Source organism: Epinephelus lanceolatus, chromosome 4 (assembly GCF_041903045.1).
Source record: "Epinephelus lanceolatus isolate andai-2023 chromosome 4, ASM4190304v1, whole genome shotgun sequence".
NCBI classification, from domain to species: Eukaryota; Metazoa; Chordata; class Actinopteri; order Perciformes; family Serranidae; genus Epinephelus; species Epinephelus lanceolatus.
The window spans coordinates 6,634,484-6,644,831 of record NC_135737.1 but is presented as its reverse complement, the minus strand read 5'-3'; the positions used below and the strand labels follow the sequence as shown (position 1 = coordinate 6,644,831).

General features: G+C 42.0%; 1 protein-coding gene across 1 annotated transcript in view; it reads left to right on the top strand.

The window, feature by feature from the left end:
- The first annotated feature begins 6,064 nt into the window (after positions 1-6,064).
- akap1b (A kinase (PRKA) anchor protein 1b) overlaps positions 6,065-10,348 on the top strand; it is a 37,632-nt gene continuing 33,348 nt past the window's right edge. The window contains exon 1 of the mRNA XM_033631245.2: positions 6,065-6,201. The gene's annotated coding sequence lies outside the window, so the exon portion shown is untranslated. The remainder of the gene's footprint in view (positions 6,202-10,348) is intronic.

The following is a 10,348-nucleotide window of genomic DNA, read 5'->3' as shown; positions in this document are numbered from 1 at the left end:
GTTCTTCAAATCTGGCAAAAACTTTGTAGTTCTTCACTTCGGCAACTTGTGTTCAGAAATTGTCACAGTCCGTTTTTCTTTTGAAAAATGAAAGTAAACATTTCTGCTGGAGAATCAACATAATGCTCATCTTCCCAACTACGAAGGTCCTGGAGGATTTTAGTTTGCTCCTCTTTGTCCATGGAAAGGACCGCTGGTATTTCAAGCCTTCCATCAAACTTTGTCTTGCGACACCAGTCAGCAGCAGCTATGCAGTCTCTCAAAAAAACATCGCTCTGCAGTAAACATGAAAACAAGGTCAAAGTATTCATTGTATATTGATATTCCCAAGTAATGATTCAAACTTGTTTATAATTTACAGCAAATTAACAAATTGATGATATAATTAGAAATGCTTATTAATTTATTGTCAACAAACTCCCTAACCAGAGATTTATAGATAGGGAGTTTATTGTCAACAAACTCCCTAACCAGAGATTTATAGATACTCTTTATTAAGTAGGCTACCATTGTTCACAGTATTGAATTGACTATTGACTATATCCTTTATTTATAGTCTATGGTTGACATAGATGTGTTGTCTTTCTTTTTATCAGATAATATAAGTACACTAGTGCTAGGATTTCATTTCAATAGCCTTTTGCCATTGTCCCAAATTACCTGAAACATGCTGTCCCAAATTACCAAATGTGTTTGGTAATTTGGGACACCTAGAAAATGTCCTATTTAAAAAAATGTAAACATAATTTCAAAACAAGACATGTTTATTTTGGTACACTATTACATCATACATGTTTGTATATAGTTTATATCTTCAGTATATTCATCATTCAAATTTTATATTCTTATATTAAAGTCAAGCTGGAGCATATGTCATTTCTCTCACCTCCTGCTTTCTGGGGTCAACTTCCTGTTTGATGCTGACCACACCCCCCCATGCGATGCCACAGGAATTATATCATGTGACTTTGGTCATGTACTTCCACAGCAAGATCTCAGTACCAAATGCTTTGCCATGCACTTTTCAGGGCAGAAGTACCATACTGTTTTCCTATGCTGTCCCAAATTACCTGATGTCCCAATATACCTGAATTCACCCTACGTTAACTTTGATCCTCTTTGTCTCCTGCCATCTCTATCCCGAAAATGGTTAGGAATAACAACTTATTGTGTAGGTCTTACATCGCTCTTTTGCAGTGTGTGGCCTTGTCATGTTTGGAGAATTTTTAATGTACTTGTGTGTACCTAATGTACTAATTAGCAGTTTCATGCACAACATGGATCAAAATTACCTGTATTCATGTAATGTCATACATGCCTGAATGTTCCTTTTCTTTAGGCTATATTTCAAATGAATGCATTCTAACTATATAACTACACTGCCTGGCCAAAAAAAAAAGTCGCCACCTGGATTTAACTAAGCAAATAGGTACGAGCCTCCTATTGGATAATTACTGCATGGGCGATTATCTTTCAGCTGGCAACAAGTTATTTAACCCCAACTGGTGCAATGAGTTGCTTCTCATTTCCTAAACAACCATGTCGAAAGACACATCCCGTGGTCGTGGAAAAGATGTTAGTCTGTTTGAGAAGGGTCAAATCATTGGCATGCATCAAGCAGAGAAAACATCTAAGGAGATTGCAGAAACTACTAAAATTGGGTTAAGAACTGTCCAACGCATTATTAAAAACTGGAAGGATAGTGGGGACCCATCGTCTTCGAGGAAGAAATGTGGCCGGAAAAAAATCCTCAATGATCGTGATCGGCGATCACTTAAATGTTTGGTGAGATCAAATCGAAGAAAAACAACAGTAGAACTCAGGGCTATGTTTAATAGTGAAAGTAAGAGCATTTCCACACGCACAATGCGAAGGGAACTCAAGGGATTGGGACTGAACAGCTGTGTAGCCTTAAGAAAACCACTAATCAGTGAGGCTAACCGGAAAAAAAGGCTTCAATTTGCTAGGGAGCATAAAGATTGGACTCTGGAGCAATGGAAGAAGGTCATGTGGTCTGATGAGTCCAGATTTACCCTGTTCCAGAGTGATGGGCGCATCAGGGTAAGAAGAGAGGCAGATGAAGTGATGCACCCATCATGCCTAGTGCCTACTGTACAAGCCTGTGGGGGCAGTGTTATGATCTGGGGTTGCTGCAGTTGGTCAGGTCTAGGTTCAGCAACAGTATGTGCTCAAAGAATGAGGTCAGCTGACTACCTGAATATACTGAATGACCAGGTTATTCCATCAATGGATTTTTTCTTCCCTGATGGCACGGGCATATTCCAAGATGACAATGCCAGGATTCATTGGGCTCAAATTGTGAAAGACTGGTTCAGGGAGCATGAGACATCATTTTCACACATGGATTGGCCACCACAGAGTCCAGACCTTAACCCCATTGAGAATCTTTGGGATGTGCTGGAGAAGGCTTTGCGCAGCGGTCAGACTCTACCATCATCAATACAAGATCTTGGTGAAAAACTAATGCAACACTGGATGGAAATAAATCTTGTGACATTGCAGAAGCTTATCGAAACAATGCCACAGCAAATGCGTGCCGTAATCAAAGCTAAAGGCGGTCCAACGAAATATTAGAGTGTATGACCTTTTTTTTTGGTGGTGACTTTTTTTTTGGCCAGGCAGTGTATGTTACTATATACATCTTTTCAATTTCCAAAATTTTTTATTTTTCATTACTTTATTTATTAAAAGGCTAAATTTACTTTTTTTTTAATATTATGTTTTTGGGCATTTTATGCCTTTATTGATAGTCCTCATCTTAGATAGTCCTCATCTTGGAGAGAGAGACAGGAGATGGAGGCAGAGAGAGGGGGAGAGACACGCAGCAAAGGGCCGTCCTATGCGGGACTCGAACCGGGGTCGCTGCAGTGAGGACTGTAGCCCCTACGTATGGGGCGCCTGCTTATCCCACTGCGCCATCTCTTTGACATATATGTATGAAAAAATGACCCATGTATTTAGAGCGATTTCAAACAAGAAACAAGAGATTCAAAGTGTTTATTGTCATGTACAGCAAGAAAAACCAAGTTTCTCTGTGCAATGAAATTTTTTCTTTGCTGTCCATACTGATGCCGAGTTGTACAATAGAATAAAATTACAGTATGAAAAACAGAAATTACAATAAATAAAGAATACAAATCTTATATATCTGGTATATACAAAAGTGAAGTGTCTGATGTTAGCAATGCAATGTGCAAATTACAATGTGCAAATCAAATGCGCAGATTATTATGTGCAAAATGTAGGCTACAGTGATGAGAGAGTCTGTGGTTGTGACTCCTGTCATCTGTTAAGGAGTCTGATGGCAGAGGGGGATGAAAGAGTTTTTCAGCCTTGATGTTCTGCATTTCACACTTCTGTAGGCTAGGCTTCACCCACAACAGTCCGTGTTGTGGGTGGGTGGGGTTGTAGTCTTGAAGCAGGTGGGAACAGTGCTCTGGCTGGACCTCCTGGTGTTCTAGCTGGGTCTGAAAAATAATTGGAAATTAAAAACATCAAGGACATAGCTTTAGTGTAGGTAAAACAGTGGCAGTTGCCATGGCAACTCACTGGCAGCTGTGGGAACACCTGAAGATGTGACCGGCAAGTGCCGAAGTACCGTCACTTGCCCTCGGGAGCTGCCTCGACAGTGGCAGCTGACACTATAGCCTACGAGGCAGCTGCTTCAGTAGTGGCAGCTACCACTGTCGAGGTCTCGAGGTCCCACTGAGGCAGGTGGAATGATGAGGATCTAGCTTTGTATGATATACATAGTACTAATATACATTGACCGCTGACAAAGGCAACTTTGTTTATAAACACATGCAAACACCCTGCCATTCCGTGGCAGTAAGTAAAAACAGAGGTAGTGCTGCGGCAGCTGCCAAAATACTGTCTGCTGCCTCGGACGCTGCCACTAGCAGTGGTGGCAACTGGCGAGGCAGCTCATCCAGCAGCTGGAGCTGCCACCGGAAGTGCCACGACTAGCTGCCGCAGCCACAAAATGCGCTAGCCCTTGCTGGAAAAAAATCACTGCCCACACAGTTGTCATGAATGATGAAACAGGCCATGGACGGCAGTAGCTCAGTCCATAGGGACTTGGGTTGGGAACCGGAGGGTCGCAGGCTTGGAGGTGGTCGGAGGTTTCCATCAGGGCTCTGCGTATGCGGAAGTGGGCGTGGTGATCTAAATTGGGTTGCGATTCGAGTAGACGCAAGTCACACACATAACATGTTCAGCTTCAGACCAAACAATCAACAAACAAGTTAGCTACGGTTAGCTCGCAGCAAACTGGTGCTGACACTGTCTGTCCAAAAATGCACAGCTCTGGATGAAGATTTTGCCATATTTTTACCAGCTTTGTCTTTTGTTACGCATTTAACGGTGTTCGACTTCCGGGTCAAAGCCCAGGGTGGAAACTGTGGAGCATGCACAGAGCACCTAGACATTTTGGGTTAGATTGACTGTATGGAGGAGTAATTTGACTCCCAGTCGCACTATATTAGAGTGTGGCTATACGATCCGAGCCCAACGGGTCCCGACAGGTACCGATGGTACCCGATGGGTCGAGCCGGATTCGGTCAAAAATGTATAAATTGTATTCGGGCTCGGGTCAGATTCGGTCAGCTTTCAGTGAAAATGTAGTGTAAAAATAAATAAAATCCTATTGTCTGTCCTGTTTATTGCTTGGGGACTGTTATTTACGTGACAACACCTGAACACAACACACACACACATACACACACACACACACACACACATTGGCTGTTTCTGCTGTTCATCTCTGAAGCTCCATAGACGATTCTGAGTGCTCTTGCAGTCAGAGGACTGTGTATGTAGCTGCGTGTGTGACTGGGTCAGCTGTCTGCGGCAGCGCCAGTAGTTCTGTAGCAGTTTGGTCAGTTCGTGGTTCTCCTGACGGGCCAGAACACAGAACTGGGCTGCAAACACTTCAACACCCTCTAGCCAAGCTCGCAAACCTCTGCCGGGCTCCCACACACTCAGCTGCTCGAGTGAGAACGGCTATTATATTTTTAACTGCTGATGACACCGCATAATGTGTGTGTTTGTTGGGTGTGTTAGTCCGACTTTGAGAAATTCGATTAGTACAATTTCAGTCTGACCAACATGTTTACATGTATTTTAAAACTCTGGATTTAGTTGGACTAACACAATAAGTCAATTTTCTCTAATGTCATGTAAACATACTAAGTGTTCCACTTAGCGGCACTTAGTGGGTGGTAAAAGTGGGACCAGTTACCCAGGGCCCTAATGGGAGGGAGCGCCTTGGTTTTGTATGCAAACTTTTACTTATAAGTAATTAGTTCCATAACTAAACTAAATTCAAACTGGCTTAATAAATTGATTGATAGATTTAAATTTGTATAAAAATAATGTGGAACCTCACTGTGACCCCTCACCCTTTGAAGGCGCAAAAAGGTTTAGCCCACCCCTGCACTACATGCACATAGAGCTGAGTGAGTTCACATCTTTCCCCAAGAAAGGGCAATCGGGATTCCAAAAAAGAAAAGACAGAAAGGAAAGGGGAAGAAAGAAAACTAACCTTGTAAAAAAAAAAAAATCACAAGGTGCATCATGAGGGAAAAGACAGCAGGGGCAGGGGGCCCACAGAGACTTATGCAGAGGGCCCAGTATTTGGTGCTACGCCCCTGGTTTCACCAGCGTGATTTTGTGCATGAGACATGACGATTGAGACAATATATGTAGGTTTACTACAGTCATCATAGAAGACATTTCCCGCTCACTTCATGTGTGTAAGTGCGTGTATGTGTTTGACCCCCGATCTGACGGCTTTTAGTTCAGATGCTGCCGTGTCCAAAGTCATATAAAAATGTTTCACATTCTTTACAACCTAAGACTGCCGTCGACTCTTGCGTAAATGTGAACAGGGCGCGTATTCAGACGAGATCAGCAAGTTATATTGCCATCAGATTAACGTTAAGGGGTCCATGTCTGAAATAGGTGACTTTACTGCATTCTCAGTTAACGCGAGACTACAACCTGCCTACACACCGGAGTGTCGCGAGACTTGACCAGCTGTTTAGTCTGTTTTTTTTAGACTGGTGCTGCTCGTCGGTCTACACGTGGGGAGGAGAGGCTGACTTTCCACAGGGACACGTTTGAAAACTCACATAATCAGTCTTGCCCTCATCGTGGCGGCACCGAGGATCCTGAAATACCGTAAGTAAACCAAAAACTGGAGAAGGAAGAGCGAATTTAGCAACGAAGGGGAAAGACCATGCAAGCCTGTAGCCATCTGCATCATGTTCACACAGCGTGACTTAGTTCAAATCAACTCACAGGGGTGTAACACACGCACAGTGTGCAAAACCCCATTCATTGACATTTTCACGCGTCTCTGCAAGCTGTCTAGGGTTTACTGTGTCACCGACTGAGTGCAGTAATCCCATGTCATTGAACAACTAGCCTACACATCTTTCTCTAACTTAACAGTAAGCACACTCCTGCTAGCCTCTTTCCCTGTTGTGTAACTTAGATTACCCTAAATCCTTTTCTCGTATGGTCTCTATGCACTTACCAACAACAGTGACATGTGTCTTAAATAGTCACAAATGCGCACAGTTTGTCAGCAGTGAGAACGCAAGTTAGTTGGGAATCATTTTCGCCAGGCCGGCTAGCAAGCTAACACGAAGGTCTGAGGCCCATGCAGGACAGAAGCACTCCTGAAGCGTCCTTAAACCCTGCGTCAGTCTGGGACAAGCCCTCGCTGGTGTATTTGGTTGCGTTTAAAGCTGTGTGATGCATTGCCTTGATGTTGTGGCCTAACGCGATGGTCAAGTCGGTGAAGTGAAACTCTAAAATGGCCTTAAGCACGAGGCTTTAGTGATGTAACCAACCTCATCGTCTTTGGGACAAAAATGATGTGGAAATTCCGATTAGCTGCCCTGACATTTTAATTCATGTTTTGGTTCATAGACCGTAAGGCACTGGAACCAATGTGTGAGGCTAGCTTGCTAACTTCATAGTTTGTATCCGGCACTGCGGCCTCCTAACCGGCCATGCTTTATTCCCTATAGTGTAACGTTAGCGTTAGGTCACAACCACCTCTAGTACTGGATTTCATTCCCGACAATGTTACACCAAACTCCCTGTGTATATCTCTCAGTTAACACGTTCAGCCTTACTGCCAGCAAGTTGTGCATCTTAGTACTAAACGTAAGTTCTTTTGTGGTTAAGAAGTGTTTTGTGATAAATTCGGCATTCAAATAAGTCACGTAGGGCCACACATAAAGTTACAGTGTTTATAAATTGTTCTCCTTGCTTGCTAACTTACCGCCCACTAGTTTAGTTTTTTCTATCTTTCAGAGATGGGTTGTATACCATGTTAGCAATGGCACATGAAAGCTGAATAGGTGTATGGAGGTGTGCAAAGGGAAAGAGACTCGTGTGAATTGGGAGAAAAAGCACTGAGTTGTATTTTGATATGCATAACGTACCTTCCCCTATCTCACTGCGAGGCAACAGTAAAACATCAGGATTCTGAGTGCAGTTTAACGTTGTGGTCTGTGTACTTGCTAGCCGACTAGCTAATTCCATTAGCCGGCACATCTTGAGATGAAATGGTCGTAACGTTTTACGATATTTTTTAGAGGAGATTTAGCTTAACGTTATTAACACCCGACTCGAAAGAGGCAACAGAATTGGGACTGTTTATTGTGAGGTACACAGTCATATAGTTGACATTATTAGCATGTAGCTAGCTGTAATGGTTTAACGCTAGCATTAAGTCGTTAAAAGTTGGCATTATTACCCTCGTGCACAGTTGACACTCCGGTAAGTCACGGTGTAACTTGTCATTGTGTTATGGGATTGTAGACGGCAGATAAGAGATTTCCGTTGGGTTTTGGTTCTCGGTCAGCTGAACTGAAGGATTAGCCTGTTGTTGTAGCTAACATTAACGCTAATTAGTTGAGTTAAAACTTGATACCAGCAGTGTATGTTCGAGCCTATCTTTTGGCTAGGCTGTATACAAAATTAGACAGCGTATTGGTGCGGTCTCGGCACAGACACACATCGACTCTTAAAACCTCTAAATATTACGGTAATGTGCTGGTACAATGGCAGTTCGACTTGCACACATTTCCCACGTTGGTGTTAATGGTTTTAAGATGACACCTTTAAAAACTGCGTTTCCGGCTAAACCTTCACGTCTGCCAACGGTGTGAACGAATTCTTTTAAAAGTCGAGTTTCACAGGTACACAGTAGTCTGCTTTACTGTGTACATGTCGTAATTAACTAACATGTGATTCTCCTAACTCGTGATAACGTTTAGTCTCATAAGACGTGCTATTAGGCTTGTACCTATGAGGAAATTATATTCTTTAGTATGACAGGTTTGTATAAAGTGAAAGTGTGTTGTTAGAGTGACAGGTATACCAAGGCTGCTCTGTATCCATCGTGCAAGCTGCTTAGGTTGCCTGTGCTCAGCACGTTGTAGGGTGTAACATTTAGATAGAGCCTGACCACTCCCCTATCTGAATGCCAAGGTCACCCTCTAAATCCTGACTTTAAGGTCAAGAAAAGCCATAGTGAACACCAGTCTGACCTGTAAGGAGAGCTCTAGATTAGTTTGACTGCTGAACTGCTGTAGTAACCTTGTTCAAGGTGAGTGTAGTGTGGGCCACCATTTCACAGGCACATATACAGTGTAACAGCTCATCAGTACCTTTCTGTTTCAGTTTAGGTGCCCAGATGGAAAGATTTCAGTTGATGTTGGCTGTGTGATAGTCACTTGATTTAATATTAAATTGTATTGTACTGTGAACACTTGAGGTTAAAGTTTGAATTACATGTGTGATTTTTAACATTGTCAGATGTGATTCATGCTAAATTTGGGGGCTGAGGACCCCAGAACACTCAGTTAAGACTCCACTCTTAGGCAGTTCTTGTCATATCATCCGTTGCAAAACTGAACTGCTGACCTATCATCAGCAGGTCATTAGAGTGAACATACCGCACATACATTTAACCCTTGATCACACAGATATGATATTCTTGGATCTCAATGACAGTCCATTTGACTTTTCTATTTGCTATACACATTTGCAGGCTACAGTTTTAATAATTGGTTGGTTAGGCTTTGTTTTTAAGTGCTTTGCATGTCTTGTAATTTATATCCTCCATATAACCGGTCTATTTCATACAATTATTATGTTTTGCACTTCACTTTGGGAAATAGTTGAAAAATAAAAGGCAGAGTAGCATTGTTGAGTGAGGACTATTTAAGTTTGATGAGTTTTTGTCTTTGGTTTGTGATTAATGACCTGATTCAGTTAGGTCATGCTGTAGGTTGTGCTCAGGTCAATCACTTTAATGAAGCTTTTTTTTCCTTTAGAAAAAGCACATATTTTGATCATGTATGAACTCCATTAAAAGATAAAGCAGTTAAATCATTGCTATAATAGTAAATTGTATGTTGTCTCTTAGAGATTGTTCTCTACATCAATACTGCTAATGCAACATGTGGCCATGCTGTATCAGGCAGTGAGTTTTTAAAATTCTTCCTGGTGGTGCTTTCAAGAACACTCCAACATCTAACAGCAGCCTTTTGTTGAAAAAACAAATTCCACATTATCCTTGATTTTTCAAATCAAGTTACTTATCTTCTGTATTATTCACTATATACAACAATTAATCATTTTATAGTATTACCAGCCCAGCATTGGACACAGTCAACATATACACTGTGTTTTTTCATTTTGGCCAGGCCTACGTGGTTACATCAAATTACATTTATTAATATTATATATATTGATAACTTTATTTAGCTATTATAATCATCATGACATAACTTAAATAAAGACCATTTAAGCACCGTGGAACAACAGGTGGGATGTGAACATTAACATGTAAAAATTAGTCTGGAATCTTACAGATCACCAGTCAGATACAGTAACGAGTCACACAAACTAAAGTGCACGCTGACGATAGCTGCACCACTCGCCTCCCTTGTAAATATGCTGTTAACCTTTCTTGCTTCCAGACTGTGGTCAGGAAGCACACAGACTCTGCTCCGATCACCAACACCTGTCTGCTCTCAGTGCATCCACTGTAACTCTCTCGCTGAACCACACTCACTGCAGCAAACAACGTAAGATGTAAACATGTGAATTGCACTCAAACCAAGCCATAGCCATTTTCACGCAGTAGTACTGTGAGCATCAAAGCTTGACGTGGCATTGCCCAAGTGGTTTTTTCATCTACCCTTAGTCACATGGAGCAGTGTGTGTGCATGTGAAACCAGCAGGGCCAGCTGTTTCCATCACTTTTTGGTATTTTTTAGTCACAGCTTTTGTGATTTGAAAA